Here is a 17,566-nt window from a genome sequence, read left to right as displayed (position 1 = left end):
TATCCGGTGGTAATACTGGAAAACAAAGTGCTTTGGGCCACAGCCAAGACTCATAAAATAGCTATGTTCAAGAATCATTATACTTAACTAGGAGAATCAATAACACTATCTGAGTTCTGAGTTCCTATAGAAGCCAATCATTCTGAACCTTAAAGGATAAAGTGAGATGCCAAAACTGTTCGGAAGCAAAAAGTTACTAGTCCCGCTCATCTAATTGGAGCTAAGTTTCCTTGATATTTTGGAGTCTATAGTATATTCTCTTCTTTTTATCCTATTTTGATTTTCAGTTGCTTGGGGACAAGCAACAATTTAAGTTTGGTGTTGTGATGAGCGGATAATTTATACGCTTTTTGGCATTATTTTCAGTATGTTTTTAGTATGTTTTAATTAGTTTTTATTATATTTTTATTAGTTTTTAGTTAAAATTCACTTTTCTGGACTTTACTAAGAGTTTGTGTGTTTTTCTGTGATTTCAGGTATTTTCTAGCTGAAATTGAGTGTCCTGAGCAAAAATCTGATTCAGAGGCTGAAAAGGACTGCAGATGCTGTTGGATTCTGACCTCCCTGCACTCGAAGTGGATTTTCTGGAGCTACAGAAACCCAATTGGTGGGCTCTCAACGGCGTTGGAAAGTAGACATCCTGGGCTTTTCAGCAATGTATAATAGTTCATACTTTGCCCGAGATTTGATAGCCCAAACCGGCGTTGCAAATCAGCTTCAGAATTCCCAGCGTTTAACGCTGGAACTGACATAAAAATTGGAGTTAAACACCCAAACTGGCATAAAAGCTGGCGTTTAACTCCAGAAAAAGTCTCTACACATGAAAGCTTCAATGCTCAGCCCAAGCACACACTAAGTGGACCCAGAAGTGGATTTTTACGTCATTTACTCATTTCTGTATACCCTAGGTTACTAGTTCACAATTAATAGAACCTTTTAACATTGTTTCTGTACCTCATGACACTTTACACGTTTCTCATTGTATCTTCTACAGCATGAGTCTCTAAACCCCATGGTTGGGGGTGAGGAGCTCTGCTATGTCTTGATGGATTAATGCAATTACTACTGTTTTTCATTCAATCATGCTTGCTTCCATTCTAAGATATCACTTGTTCTTAAACCTGATGAATGTGATGATCCGTGACACTCATCATCATTCTCAACTATGAATGTGTGCCTGACAACCACCTCCGTTCTACCTTAGATTGAATAGATATCTCTTGGATTCCTTAATCAGAATCTTCGTGGTATAAGCTAGAATTGATGGCGGCATTCAAGAGAATCCGGAAGGTCTAAACCTTGTCTGTGGTATTCTGAGTAGGATTCAAGGATTGAATGACTGTGACGAGCTTCAAACTCCTGAAGGCTGAGCGTTAGTGACAGACGCAAAAGAATCACTGGATTCTATTCCAACCTGATTGAGAACCGACAGATGATTAGCCGTGCTGTGACAGAGTGCGTTGAACATTTTCACTGAGAGGATGGGAGGTAGCCATTGACAACGGTGAAACCCTACATACAGCTTGCCATGGAAGGAGCGTTGCGTGCTTGAAGAAGAAGACAGTAGGAAAGCATAGGTTCAGAAGACAGAGCATATCTAAATCCCCAACCTGTTCTCCATTACTGCAAAACAAGTACTTATTTCATGTTCTTTTACTTTTTACGATCAACCCTGATAATTATTGATATCCTGACTAAGAGTTACAAGATAACCATAGCTTGCTTCAAGCCGACAATCTCTGTGGGATCAACCCTTACTCACGTAAGGTATTATTTGGACGACCCAGTGCACTTGCTGGTTAGTTGTGCGGAATTGCAAAAGTGTGATTGCAATTTTGTGCACCAACAGCGTAGGTTAGTCTGCTCTGAGGGCGGATCTGAAAGTGAATCTGAGGAAGAAACCAGCCCCCGTTCTACTGATTCGGTTGTTTTACGTGCAGAAAACATGGCAGCTAGAAGAGTTACCATTCACGAGGAAGGAGCTCCTGATTTTACAATGCAACCGTTTCAAGCGCATCATCCAGCGGTAGCTACGGATTTTGAAATAAAGACCGCACCTGCTAAATCTGATGCCCAAGTTTCATGGCCTACCTGCTCAAGAGCCTATCAAGCACTTGAGAGATTTCCAGGTAGCCTGTTCTACTGTCAGGCGTGATGGCACTAATGAAACTTCAATTCTACTGAAAGCTTTTCCGTTCTCTCTTGAGGGAAAAGCAAGAGAGTGGTACTACACTCAACCTCTAGCAAATGTATCCAACTGGGATACACTCAGAAAGGAGTTTCTGGAGAAATTTTTTCCATCTGAAGTTACTGATAAACTGAGGAAGGATATCTCTACAATTGTTCAGGATGACAATGAGACTCTCTTTGAATACTGGGAGCACTTCAATAATCTTCTGAAAGCATGCCCCCACCACATGATTGATAAGATCGTGTTACTCAGCTATGTCACACAAGGTATAAGGCCCCAAGATAAGACCATATTGGAAAGTGCCAGCAATGGGTCTATGAAGAAGTACTAGATCACTGATGAATCTTGGCAATTGATCAGTGATTTAGCTGAATATACTCGCAACGTAACCATTTTAATAAATTTTTAATTCACCAGCTTCTGCACTCCATCAGTCAGCGAGAGGTGGAGAAAGACCTACAAAAGGAAATAAGGTGACGCCGATAATTGGAGGATAAACTCCTAAAACTCAAAGCTGATCTCAAAACCAAAGCCAACCGATCCCCTCATGAGGACAGCTCCCGTATGGAACAAGATCCATTCACTAAAGAGATCATGAAGACCAAAATCCCTAAAGACTTTAAACTCCCAGATATGACTCTGTACGACAGCACTACAGATCCTGGCCATCATCTCAGCAATTTCAGAAGTAGAATGTACCTCACCGACGCCTCAGATGCACTTCGTTGCAAAAGCCTTTCTGGCTACCTTAACAAAGACAACAATTAGATGGTTCGACAATCTACCTCCTAGGTCCATCTCGAGTTTTGACGACTTGGCCAAGAAGTTTTTGGCCATATTCTCCATCCAAAAAGACAAGGCTAAGCACGCTCCAAGTCTATTAGGAATCAGGCAAGGAGAACGGGAAACTCTCCACAACTACATTGAAAGATTCAACAAAACATGCCTGGACATACAAAACCTACCAACGGAGGCTGCGATTATGGGCTTCATTAATGGCTTGCGAGAGGGACCTTTTAGCCAATCTATATCGAAAAAACACCCCACATCTCTGAACAAAGTACAAGAAAGAGCAGAGAAATACATTAACATGGAGGAAAACTCTCGACTAGGAGAGACCTCGAAATCTGGATTCACCTCCCGGGACAAAGACAAAGAATCCAAAAAGAAGGAAGATCGGCATGGAGAAAGAATAACAAAATATCATAATTACACCCCCCTTCGGGTGTCTCTCGTAGATGTCTACAGAGAGGTATGTAACACTGAAAGAATACCCCCAGCTCGACCACTCAAAGGCAAAAAAGGGAGAGAAAATCGGGCTGAATATTGTGAATACCATCGAATCCGTGGGCATTCCACCAATGAATGTTTTGACTTAAAAATGTCATCGAAAAGCTAGTAAGAGAGGGGAAGCAAGATCGGTTTCTGGCCACCTGGGACGATGAGCAAAGAAAAAGAAGAAGGGAAGAAGATGTTGGACGAACCGAGAAGTCACCTCGTACACCAGAAAGACACGTCCACATGATACACGGCGGATTTGCAGGAGGAGGAGTCTCCAAATCATCTCGCAAAAGATATCTTAAAGAGGTATATCATGTCGAGGGGAAGGGGAAGCGCCCGACATCCCCCCGATTACCTTCACCAAAGAAGATGCATCCGGGGTAATCTCAGGACACGACGATCCCATGGTCATCACAGTTATAGTGGCAACTGCAAACCTCCACCGCACACTGATAGACCAGGGGAGCTCTGCCGACATCTTGTTCAAAACTACCTTCGACAAACTCGGTTTGGAAGAAAAAGAACTCAACGCATATCCGAACAGCCTATTCGGACTATGAGACACCCCGGTTCAACCACTGGGATACATCTCATTGCACACAATCTTTGGAAAAGGAAACCAATCAAGAACACTCAAAATATATTACATAGTGATCGACGTAGGTTCAGCCTATAACGCTTTAATAGGCCAGACAACATTAAATCAACTTGGTGCAATAGTCTCAACTCCACATCTATGCATGAAATTCCCAACTCCAGAAGGGATAGCTACAATAAAAGCAGATCAGAAGACGGCACGCCACTGTTACAACGAAAGTCTAGACCTCAGAAGCAGAGGAAAAGAATTCCACACAATCGAGCTCGGTGGAGTTCAGAGGCGGGAAGAACTCTGCCCACAACCTGAAGGCGGAATAGAGAAAGTCCAGATTGGGGATACCCCGAACCAAACGACCAGTATCGACACAATCCTACATGGAGACATAAAGGAATCACTCATACAGTTTTTACGAGATAACATTGACCTCTTTGCATGGAAGGCCGCAGACATGCCAGGCATAGACCCCAAGTTAATGTGCCACAAGCTAGCAGTCTACCCAGGATCTCGACCAGTGCAACAGGGGCGTAGGAAGCTCAGACCAGAATGCTCTCAAGCTGTGAAAGAGCAGTTACAAGCTCTACTAGAGGCAGAATTCATAAGAGAAGTCAAATACCCACTATGCTTGGTGATGAACGGATATTTTATACGCTTTTTGGGGGTAATTTCATGTAGTTTTTAGTATGTTTTAGTTAGTTTTTAGTATATTTTTATTAGTTTTTAGGCAAAATTCATATTTCTAGACTTTACTATGAGTTTGTGTATTTTTTTGTGATTTCAAGTTTTTTCTGGCTGAAATTGAGGGATCTGAGCAAAAATCTGATTCAGGCTAAAAAAGGACTGCTGATGTTGTTGGATTTTGTCCTCCCTGCACTCGAAATGGAATTTCTGGAGCTACAGAAATCCAATTGGCACGCTCTTAATTGCGTTGGAAAGTAGACATTCAGGGCTTTCCAGCAATATATAATAGTTCATATTTTGCTCGAAGATAAACGACTTAAACTGGCATTTAACGCCAGTTCCATGTTCCATTTTGGCATTAAACGCCAGAAACAGGCTACAAGTTGGAGTTAAACGCCCACAACAGGTTACAACCTGGCGTTTAACTCCAGAAACAGTACAGGCACGTGAAAAGCTCAAGTCTCAGCCCCAGCACACACCAAGTGGGCCTCAAAAGTGGATTTCTGCACTATCTATCTCAGTTTACTCATTTTCTGTAAACCTAGGTTACTAGTTTAGTATTTAAACAACTTTTAGAGATTTATTTTGTACCTCATGTCATTTTTAGATCTAAACTTTGTACTATTTGATGGCATGAGTCTCTAAACTCCATTGTTGGTGGTGAGGAGCTCTGCTGTGTCTCGATGGATTAATGCAATTATTTCTGTTTTCTATTCGAACACGCTTGTTTCTATCTAAAATATTCATTCGCACTTCAATATGATGAATGTGATGATCTGTGACACTCATCACCATTCTCAATCTATGAACGCGTACCTGACAACCACCTCCGTTCTACCTTAGATTGAATGAGTATCTCTTGGATTCCTTAATCAGAATCTTCGTGGAATAAGCTAGAATCCATTGGCAGCATTCTTGAGAATCCGAAAAGTGTAAACCTTGTCTGTGGTATTCCGAGTAGGATTCAGAGATTGAATGACTGTGACGAGCTTCAAACTCACAAGGGTTGGACGTAGTGACAGACGCAAAAGGATCAATAGATCCTATTCCAGCATGAGTGAGAACCGACAGATGATTAGCGGTGCGGTGACAGCGCACCTGGACCATTTTCACTGAGAGGACGGATGGTAGCCATTGACAACAGTGAATCACCAACACACAGCTTGCCATAGGAGGAACCTTGCGTGCGTGAAGAAGAAGACAGGGGGAAAGCAGAGATTCAGAAGACAAAGCATCTCCAAAACTCCAACATATTCTCCATTATTGCATAACAAGTATTATTTAATCCATGCTTTTTATTTACTACCTATCAAAACTGAGAATTTTTATTATCCTGACTAAGAGTTACAAGATAACCATAGCTTGCTTCAAGCCAACAATCTCCGTGGGATTTGACCCTTACTCACGTAAGGTATTACTTGGACGACCCAGTCCACTTGCTGGTTAGTGGTACGAGTTGTGAAAAATGTGATTTACAATTTCGTGCACCAAGTTTTTGGCGCCGTTGCCGGGGATTGTTCGAGTTTGAACAACTGACGGTGAATCTTGTTGCTTAGATTAGGAAAATTTTGTCTTTTGGGTCATAGTCTTTTATTTTCATTTCAAAAATTTTTTAAAAATATTATTTTTCTTTATTAATTTTTAGTTTTTCTTGTTCAGTATCTTTTCTTGTTCTTCTTGTGTTTTTTCAAAATATTAGTTTAAAAAAATTATTTATAAAAAATACCTTTTTAAAACACGTTAAATTTATAGCTCAGTTGGTTAGAGCGTTGTGTTTGTGTTCTTGGTAATTGGGTATCTTCCTTTTAAAACTTTTTCAAAAATAATTTTTCTTTGATTAAATCTTGTGCCAAACTTTAAGTTTGGTGTTCTCATGTTAATTTTTCTTTAATTTTCGAAAATTTTATTTTGGTTTTCTAAAAATTTTAAGTTTGGTGCTCTTTCTTTTATTCTTGTTGTTCTTGTGAGTCTTAAAGGTGTTCTTGAGTCTTCTTTGTGTTTTGATCTTAAAAATTTTTAAGTTTGGTGTGCCTTGGTGTTTTCCCTCCAAAATTTTCGAAAACAAGGAGCATTGGATCTAAAAATTTTAAGTCTTGTGTCTTTTGTGTGTTTTTCTCTTTTATAATAAAATTCAAAAATAAAAAAATATATTTTCCTTTAATTTCTCATAATTTTCGAATTCCTTGGGTTGACTTGGTCAAAATTTTTCAAATCATATCCTTTTAAAATTTTTAAAATCATATCTTTTTCAAAAATATCCTAACCACTTTCTCTCTCCTCACTTTTTCGAAAAACCTCAAAAAATATTTTCAAATATTTTTTTATTTTTATTGTAGTTTTTATTTTATTTTATTTTATTATTTCAAAATTTTTTTATAAATATAATAAAATAAATAAAATAAATTCACGTCATCTCCCTTTCTCCATCATGGACCTAAGTGGAAATGAACAGTCCAGAAGGACTCTGGGATCATATGCTAACTCCACTACTGCTTCATATGGGAGTAGTATCTATATACCCTCCATCAGAGTCAGTAGTTTTGAGTTGAATTCTCAGCTCATTATCATGGTGCAGCAAAGTTGCCAATATTCTGGTCTTCCACAGGAAGAACCTACAGAGTTTTTGGCACAGTTTTTACAAATTGCTGACACAGTGTATGATAAGGAAGTAGATCAGGTTGTCTATAGATTGTTACTGTTTCCATTTGCTGTAACAGACCAAGCTAAGAGGTGGTTAAATAACCAACCTAAGGCTAGCATAAGGACATGGAAACAGCTGTCAGACAAATTCCTGAATCAATACTTTCCTCTAAAATGGATGACACATCTAAGGCTGAACATCCAAGGCTTTAAACAAGGAGATAATGAATCTCTTTATGATGCCTGGGAGGGATACAGAGAGATGCTAAGAAAATGGCCCTCTAAAATGTTTTCAGAGTGGGTGCAGTTAGACATCTTCTATTATGGGCTTACAGAGAAAGCTCAGATGTCTTTGGACCACTCAGCTGGTGGATCTATACACATGAGAAAGACAATTGAAGAAGCTCAAGAGCTCATTGATACAGTTTCCAGAAATCAGCATCTGTACCTAAGTAGTGAACCTTCCATGAAAGAATAGGCTAAAACAGTAACTGCTGAACTTAGTTCTGCAGAACAAGTTACTGAATTCAATCAGCAATTAGATTTTCTAACAAAACAGCTAGCCGAATTCAAGGAGATACTACAAGACACAAGAATGGCTAATATGAATATGGAAGTACAGTTCAAGTAAACAGAACAGCAGTTATCAAAACAAATAATAGAAGAGTGCCAAGCAGTTCAATTAAGAAGTGGGAAAACATTAAATACCTCACTTTAAGGCAGCAGGAAGCCATGAAATGAACAAACTGCTACCCAAAATCCCTCTGAGGACAGTAAGAGCCCAGAGAGGAATAATTCTGGCGCTCAAACGCCAAAAAAGAGTGGAGAGCTAGAGTTAAACGCCCAACCCATGCTCAGTTCTGGCGTTCAAACGCCACAAACACGCAAGGAGTTGGCGTTAAATGCCCAAGGGAAGCTCAGTTCTGGCATTTAAATGCCAGAAACAGGTAAGGAGTTGGCATCCAACGCCAATCCAGCTTCCAACCCCGTCATTCAAACGCTAGTGAGGGATCAGACACATACAAGTGCTGATAGCAACCCCTCTAAAAGGGCTTCTCCAACCACATCTGTAGAAAATAAACTTGCAGCAACTAAGGTTGAGGAATACAAAGCCAAAATGTCTTATACTCAGAAACTCCGCCAAGCGGAACAGGATAAGCAATTTGTCCGCTTTGCAGACTATCTCAAGACTCTTGAAATAAAGATTCCGTTTGCAGAGGCACTAGAGCAAATACCCTCTTATGCTAAGTTCATGAAAGAGATCTTAAGTCATAAGAAGGATTGGAGAGAAACTGAAAAAGTTTACCTCACTAAAGAATGCAGTTCAGTCATTCTGAAAAGCTTACCAGAGAAGTTTAAAGATCCCAAAAGCTTCATGATACCATGCACATTAGAGGGTACTTGTACCAAGAAAGCTCTTTGTGATCTTGGAGCAAGTATCAACCTAATACCTGCATCCACTATCAAAAATCTTGGTTTAACTGAAGAAGTCAAACCAACCTGGATGTCTCCAACTTGCTGATGGCTCCATTAAATACCCATCAGGCGTGATTGAAGACATGATTGTCAAGGTTGGGCCATTTGCCTTTCCCACTGACTTTGTGGTGCTGGAAATAGAGGAGCACAAGAGTGCAACTCTCATTCTAGGAAGACCTTTCCTAGCAATTGGACGAACCCTCATTGATGTCCAAAAAGGGGAATTAACCTGAGAGTCAATGAGGATGAGTTTAAGTTAAATGTTGTCAAAGCTATGTAGCATCCAGACACCCCAAATGACTGCATGAGCATTGATATTATTGACTCTCTGGTGGAAGAGGCCAATATGACTGAGAGTCTCGAATCAGAGCTAGAGAATATCTTTAAAGATGTTCAGCTTGATCTGGAGGAACCAGAGAGAATAATAGAACCTTTGAAAATCCCTCAGGAAGAGGAGAAACCTCCTAAACCCGAGCTCAAAACATTACCACCATCCCTGAAATATACATTTCTAGGAGAAGGTGACACTTTTCCTGTAATCATAAGCTCTACCTTAGAGCCACAGGAAGAGGAAGCACTAATTCAAGTGCTGAGGACACACAAGACAGCTCTTGGGTGGTCCATCAGTGATCTTAAGGGCATTAGCCGAGCCAGATGCATGCACAAGATCCTATTGGAGGATGATGCTAAGCCAGTGGTTCAACCACAGAGGCGGCTGAATCCACCCATGAAGGAGGTGGTGCAGAAAGAGGTCACTAAATTACTAGAGGCTGGGATTATTTATCCTATTTCTGATAGCCCCTGGGTGAGCCCTGTCCAAGTCGTCCCTAAGAAGGGTGGCATGATAGTGGTTCATAATGAAAAAAATGAACTGGTTCCTACAAGAACAGTTACAGGGTGACGTATGTGTATTGATTATAGAAAGCTCAATATAGCTACCAGAAAGGATCATTTTCCTTTACCATTCATAGACCAGATGATAGAAAGACTAGCAGGTCATGATTACTACTACTTTCTGGATGGATATTTAGGTTATAATCAAATTGCAGTAGATCCCCAAGATCAAGAGAAAACAGAATTCACATGTCCATTTGGAGTATTCGCATACAGAAGGATGCCATTTGGTCTGTGCAATGCACCTACAACCTTTCAAAGGTGCATGCTCTCTATTTTCTCTGATCTGGTGGAAAAATTTCTGGAAGTCTTCATGGATGACTTTTCAGTATTTGGAGACTCATACAGCTCCTGTCTTGACCATCTAGCACTTGTTCTAAAGAGGTGCCAAGAGACGAACCAGGTTTTAAACTGGGAGAAATGTCACTTTATGGTGACTGAAGGAATTGTCCTTGGGCAAAAAATTTCTAACAAGGGAATAGAGGTGGATCAAGCTAAGGTAGAGGTAATTGAAAAATTACCACCACCTACCAATGTTAAGGCAATCAGAAGCTTTCTGGGGCATGCAGGGTTCTATAGGAAGTTTATAAAAGATTTTTCAAAAATTGCAAAACCTCTGAGTAATCTGCTAGCTGATGAGACGCCATTTATCTTTGATAAGGAGTGTCTGCAGGCGTTTGAGACTCTGAAAGCTAAGCTGGTCACAGCACCAGTTATCTCTGCACCAGACTGGACATTACCATTTGAACTAATGTATGATGCCAGTGACCATGCCATTGGTGCAGTGTTGGGACAAAGGCATGACAAGCTTCTACACGTCATTTATTATGCTAGTCGTGTTTTAAATGACGCACAAAAGAGCTATTCAACCACAGAAAAAGAGTTACTTGCAGTGGTTTATGCCATTGACAAGTTCAGATCTTATTTAGTAGGATCAAAAGTGATTGTGTACACTGACCATGCTGCTCTTAAATATCTACCGACAAAGCAGGATTCAAAACCCAGACTCATAAGATGGGTGTTACTTCTGCAAGAGTTTGATATAGAAATAAGAGACAGAAAAGGGACAGAGAACCAAGTAGCAGATCACCTGTCCCGAATAGAACCAGTAGAAGGGGCGTCCCTCCCTCTTACTGAGATCTTTGAAAACTTTTCGGATGAGCAACTCTTTGCCATCCAGGAAGTACCATGGTTCACAGACATTGCAAACTACAAGGCTGTGAGATTCATACCCAAAGAGTATAGTAGGCAGCAATCAAAGAAATTTATCTCAGATGCAAAGTACTATCTGTGGGATGAACCATATCTCTTCAAGAGATGTGCAAACGGAGTAATTCGTGGATGTGTGCCTAAAGAAGAAGCACAGAAGATCCTCTGGCATTACCATGGATCACAGTATGGAGGACATTTTAGAAGTGAGCGAACAGCCACAACAGTCCTCCAATGTGACTTCTATTGGCCTACTCTCTATAAAGACTCCGAAGAGTTTGTACGTAATTGTGACAGTTGCCAAAGATCTGGCAATCTACCTCACAGTTATGCCATGCCTCAACAAGGGATCTTGGAGATTGAGTTGTTTGATGTATGGGGTATTGACTTCATGGGGCCTTTCCTACCATCATACTCAAACACTTATATTCTGGTGGCAGTGGATTATGTATCCAAATGGGTGGAGGCTATTGCAACACCCACTAATGATACTAAGACAGTGCTGAAATTCCTCCAGAAAAATATCTTCAACAGATTTGGTGTCCCTAGAGTACTAATCAGTGATGGGGGTGCTCATTTCTACAATAAACAGCTTTACTTTACTATGGTTTGATATGGAGTTAGCCACAGGGTGGCAACTCCAAATTATCCACAGACAAATGGGCAAGCTGAAGTCTCTAATAGAGAACTTAAAAGAATCCTGGAACGGACTGTGATTAACCGTAGAAGGGATTGGGCAAGAAGCTTGGATAATGCTCTGTGGGCATACAGAACAGCATTCAAGACTCTATAGGGACCTCTCCATACCAGCTTGTGTATGGAAAGGCATGTCACTTGCTAGTGGAACTGGAACACAAGGCCTACTGGGCAACCAGATTCCTGAGGAATTTAGACTCAATGCTTTCGAGAATGCAAAAATTTACAAAGAGAAAGCGAAAAGATGGCATGATAAGAAATTGTCACCCAGAGTCTTTGAGCCGGGGAAGAAAGTTCTGCTATTTAATTCTAGACTGAAATTATTCCCCGGGAAATTAAAATCCTGGTGGAGAGGTCCATATGTGATTACAAGTGTATCACCATATGGATACGTAGAGCTTCAGGATAATGAATCTAACAAGAAGTTCATTGTTAATGGACAGAGAGTTAAACATTATCTTGAAAGCAATTTTGAGCAAGAAAGCTCAAAACTGAGACTTGATTAAAAGCTTAGTAATAGTCCAGCTAATGACATTAAAGAAGCGCTTGCTGGGAGGCAACCCAGCCATTCACAAAATTTAATTGGCATGATAAGAAATTGTCACCCATAGTCTTTGAGCCGGGGCAGAAAGTTCTGCTATTTAATTCTAGGCTGAAATTATTCCCCGGGAAATTAAAATCCCGGTGGAGAGGTCCATATGTGATTACAAGTGTATCACCATATGGATACGTAGAGCTTCAGGATAATGAATCTAACAAGAAGTTCATTGTTAATGGACAGAGAGTTAAACATTATCTTGAAAGCAATTTTGAGCAAGAAAGCTCAAAACTGAGACTTGATTAAAAGCTTAGTAATAGTCCAGCTAATGATATTAAAGAAGCGCCTGCTGGGAGGCAACCCAGCCATTCACAAAATTTAATTTTATTTGTTTCTGCTAATTAATTGATTTTTACAGGTATATGTCAAAGTATCTTCAAAGGTAAAAAAGCAATTGATTGAATTCACAGAGTTACAGGGAAATTTGGAAGCTCACTGGCGTGAAAAAGCCTGTAAGAAACGTTTTGGGCATTGAACGTCCAAAAGAAGCACCCACTGGGCGCTCAACGCCAGTAAGGGTAGCCATCTGGGCGTTAAACACCAGAAAGGAGCATCTTCTAGGCATTGCACGCCAGAAAGAAGCACCTTCTGGGCGTTTAACGCCAGATTGACAGCGTCCTGGGCATTCAGAAAAATGCCCAGTGACAAAGGACTTCCTGGCGTTCAACGCCAAAAAGAAGCAACAGCTGGGATTGTGTTCCAGTTCCACTGGCAAGTGACATGCCTTTCCATACACAAGCTGGTATGGAGAGGTCCCTATAGGGGTCTTGAATGCTGTTCTGTATGCCCACGGAGCATCATCCAAGCTTCTTGCCCAATCCTTTCTACGGTTAGTTACAGCGCGTTCCAGGATTCTTTTGAGTTCTCTATTTGAGACTTCAGCTTGCCCATTAGTCTGTGGGTGATATGGAGTAGCTACCCTGTGGCTAACTTCATAACGAACCAAATCAGAGTAAAGCTGTTTATTGCAGAAATGAGTGCCCCCATCACTGATTAATACTCTAGGTGTACCAAATCTGCTGAAGATGTGTTTCTGGAGGAATTTTAACACTGTCTTAGTGTCATTAGTGGGTGTTGCAATAGCCTCCACCCATTTGGATACATAATCCACTGCCACCAGAATATAAGTGTTTGAGTATGATGGTGGGAAAGGTCCCATGAAGTCAATGCCCCATACATCAAACAACTCAATCTCCAAGATCCCTTGTTGAGGCATGGCATAACTGTGAGGCAGATTGCCAGATCTTTGGCAACTATCACAATTAAGCACAAACGCTCGGGAATCTTTATAGAGAGTAGGCCAGTAGAAGCCACATTGGAGGACTCTTGTGGCTGTTCGCTCACTTCCAAAATGTCCTCCATATTGTGATCCATGGCAATGCCATAGGATTCTCTGTGCTTCTTCTTTAGGCACACATCTACGGATTACTCCGTCTGCACATCTCTTGAAGAGATATGGTTCATCCCAAAGATAGTACTTTGCATCTGTGATCAACTTCTTTGATTGCTGCCTACTATACTCTTTGGGTATGAATCTTACTGCCTTGTAGTTTGTAATGTCTGCAAACCATGGCACTTCCTGGATAGCAAAGAGTTGCTCATCCGGAAAGGTCTCAGAGATCTCAGTGAGAGGGAGGGACGCCCCTTCTACTGGTTCTATTCGGGACAGGTGATTGATGAGCGGATAATTTATACGCTTTTTGGCATTGTTTTTAGGTAGTTTTTAGTAAGTTTGAGCTACTTTTAGGGATGTTTTCATTAGTTTTTATGTTAAATTCACATTTCTGGACTTTACTATGAGTTTGTGTGTTTTTCTGTGATTTCAGGTAAATTCTGGCTGAAATTGAGGGACTTGAACAAAACTCTGAAAAAGGCTGACAAAAGGACTGCTGATGCTGTTGGAATCTGACCTCCCTGTACTCGAAATGGATTTTCCGGAGCTACAGAACTCCAAATGGCGCGATCTCAACGGCGTTAGACAGTAGACATCCAGAGCTTTCCAGAAATATATAATAGTTAATACTTTATTCGGAAATTGAGGATGTAACTTGGCGTTGAACGCCAAGTACATGCTGCTGTCTGGAGTTAAATGCCAGAAAAACGTCATGATCCAGAGTTGAACGCCCAAAACACGTCATAACTTGGAGTTCAACTCCAAGAAAAGCCTCAGCTCATGGATAGATCAAGCTCAGTCCAAGCATACACCAAGTGGGCCCCGGAAGTGGATTTATGCATCAATTACTTACTCATGTAAACCCTAGTAGCTAGTCTAGTATAAATAGGATAAGTTACTATTGTATTAGACATCTTTTGACAGTTTAATCTCTTGACTATTTAGCCTTTGATTATTCGGTCTCTTGATCACTCAAGGGGGCTGGCCATTCGGCCATGCCTGAACCTTTTACTTATGTATTTTCAACAGTGGAGTTTCTGCACACCACAGATTAAGGGTGTGGAGCTCTGCTGTACCTCAAGATTCAATACAATCACTATTACTTTTTATTCAATTCTCTTTTATTCTTATTCCAAGATATACGTTATACTTAACTTGATGAATGTGATGATCTGTGACACTCATCATCATTCTCACCTATGAACGCACGTGACTGACAACCACTTCCGTTCTACCTTAGGCCGGGCGCATATCTCTTAGATTCCCCAACAGAATCTTCGTGGTATAAGCTAGATAGATGGCGGCATTCATGAGGATCTGGAAAGTCTAACCTTGTCTGTGGTATTCCGAGTAGGATCCTGGGAATCCGGAAAGTCTAACCTTGTCTGTGGTACTCCGAGTAGGATTCCGGTATTGAATGACTGTGACAAGCTTCAAACTCCTGAAGGCTAGGCGTGATGACAAACGCAAAAGAATCAATGGATTCTATTCCAACCTGATTGAGAACCGACAGATGATTAGCCGTGCTGTGACAGAGCATTTGGACCATTTTCACTGAGAGGATGGGATGTAGCCATCAATCAAGGGTGATGCCTCCAGACGATTAGCCGTGCAGTGACAGCGCATAGGACCATTTTTCCGAGAGGATTGAAAGTAGCCACCGATGATGGTGTTGCCCTGCATACAGCTTGCCATGGAAAGGAGTAAGAAGGATTGAAGGAAGAGTGAGTGGTGAAGTAGAGTTTCAAGAGGAGCACAGCATCTCCATACACCTATCTGAAATTTTCACTATTGATTTACATAAGTATTTCTATCCCTTTTTATTTTCCAATTATTATTAATTTTCAAAAACCCATAAACCAATTTAATCTGCCTAATTGAGATTTACAAGGTGACCATAGCTTGCTTCATACCAACAATCTCTGTGGGATCGACCCTTACTCACGTAAGGTTTATTACTTGGACGACCCAGTACACTTGCTGGTTAGTTGAACGGAGTTGTGAATTCAACTGGTGCCATAATAATGATTTCATACAAGTACAAAAGAATATGGATCACAATTTCGTCCACCAAGTTTTTGGCGCCGTTGCCGGGGATTGTTCGAGTATGGACAACTGACGGTTCATCTTGTTGCTCAGATTAGGTAAATTTTCTTTTCAAAAACTTTTTCAAATTTTTTTTTTCGTTTTTCCAAAAATATTTTTCGAAAAAATTAAATAAAAAATACAAAAAATTAGAAAATCATAAAAATCAAAAATATTTTGTGTTTCTTGTTTGAGTCTTGTGTTAATTTTAAGTTTGGTGTCAATTGCATGCTTTAAAAATTTTTCTTACATTTTTCGAAAATCTCATGCATTCATAGTGTTCTTCATGATCTTCAAGTTGTTCTTGATAAGTCCTCTTGTTTGATCTTGATGTTTTCTTGTTTTGTGTTGTTTGTTGTTTTTCATGTGCACTTTTGCATTCATATTTTCCATGCATTAAAGATTTCTAAGTTTGGTGTCTTGCATGTTTTCTTTGCATCAAAAATTTTTCAAAATTATGTTCTTGATGTTCATCATGATCTTCAAAGTGTTCTTGGTGTTCATCTTGACATTCATAATGTTCTTGCATGCATCTTGTGTTTTGATCCAAAATTTTCATGTTTTGGGTCATGTTTGTGTTTTTCTCTCTCATCCTTAAAAATTCAAAAATAAAAAAAAATATCTTTTCCTTATTTCCCTCCAAATTTTCGAAATTTTGGGTAGACTTGGTCAAAAATTAAAAAAAAAAATTAGTTGTTTCTCACAAGTCAAGTCAAAATTTCAATTTTAAAAATCTCATCTTTTCAAAATCTTTTTCAAAAATTATACCTTTTTCATTTTTTCTATTTTTTCGAAAATTCCAAAAATCTTTTTCAAAATATTTTCAAAATCGTTTTCCTATCTTTACATCTATTTTTTGAAAATTAGCTAACAATTAATGTGATTGGTTCAAAAATTTGAAGTTTGTTACTTTCTTGTTAAGAAAGGTTCAATCTTTAAATTCTAGAATCTTATCTTTTAGTTTCTTGTTAGTTAAGTAATTTTAAAAAAAAATTTAAATCTTTTTTCAAAAATATCTTTTTCTTAAAAATCTTTTTATCTTTTATCTTATCTTTTTCAAAAATTTTATCTTTTTCAAAATTTGATTTCAAAATATCTTATCCAACTTCTTATCTTCTTATCTTTTCAAATTTGATTTCAAATTTTTTTCAATCAACTAACTAACTTTTTGTTTGTTTCTTATCTTTTTCAAAACCACCTAACTACTTTTCCCTCTCTAATTTTCGAAAATACCTCTCTCCTTTTCAAAAAAATTCTTTTTAATTAATTAAGTGTTTCATGTTTTAATTTTAATACCTTTTAATTTTCAAAAATACTAACCCCTTTTTCAAATTATTTTCGAAATTTCCCCTCTCTTTTCTTCTTCTATTTAATTAATTAATTACTAACACTTCTCTTCACCTCTCTTCATCTAAAAATCCGAACTTATTATATCTCTTGTGTTTGGATTCTTCTACCCCCTTCTTCTTCTACTAACATAAAGGAATCTCTATACTGTGACATAGAGGATTCCTCTTTCTTTTTTTCTTGTTTTCTTCTCTTTCATATGAGCAGGAACAGGGAAAAAGGCACTCTTGTTGAAATTGATCCAGAACCTGAAAGGACTCTGAAGAGAAAATTAAGAGAAGCTAAATTACAACAATCCAGAAACAACCTTTCAGAAATTTTCGAACAAGAGAAGGAGATGGCAGCCGAAAATAATAATAATGCAAGGAGAATGCTTGGTGACTTCACAAAGCCAACGTCCAAGTTTGATGGAAGAAGCATCTCCATTCCTGCCATTGGAGCCAATAACTTTGAGCTGAAACCTCAGCTAGTTGCCTTAAC

At 39.3% G+C, this 17,566-nt stretch overlaps 1 non-coding gene across 1 annotated transcript; it reads right to left on the bottom strand.

Annotated features, from left to right (window-relative positions):
• Nucleotides 1-2,315: 2,315 nt before the first annotated feature.
• On the bottom strand, nucleotides 2,316-2,423 carry LOC112718578 (small nucleolar RNA R71). The gene has a single exon (XR_003160911.1). It is a non-coding gene; the product is annotated as a small nucleolar RNA R71 (small nucleolar RNA).
• Nucleotides 2,424-17,566: the final 15,143 nt, after the last annotated feature.

Source organism: Arachis hypogaea, chromosome 10 (assembly GCF_003086295.3).
Source record: "Arachis hypogaea cultivar Tifrunner chromosome 10, arahy.Tifrunner.gnm2.J5K5, whole genome shotgun sequence".
NCBI classification, from domain to species: Eukaryota; Viridiplantae; Streptophyta; class Magnoliopsida; order Fabales; family Fabaceae; genus Arachis; species Arachis hypogaea.
This window is presented reverse-complemented; position numbering and strand designations above follow the sequence as displayed.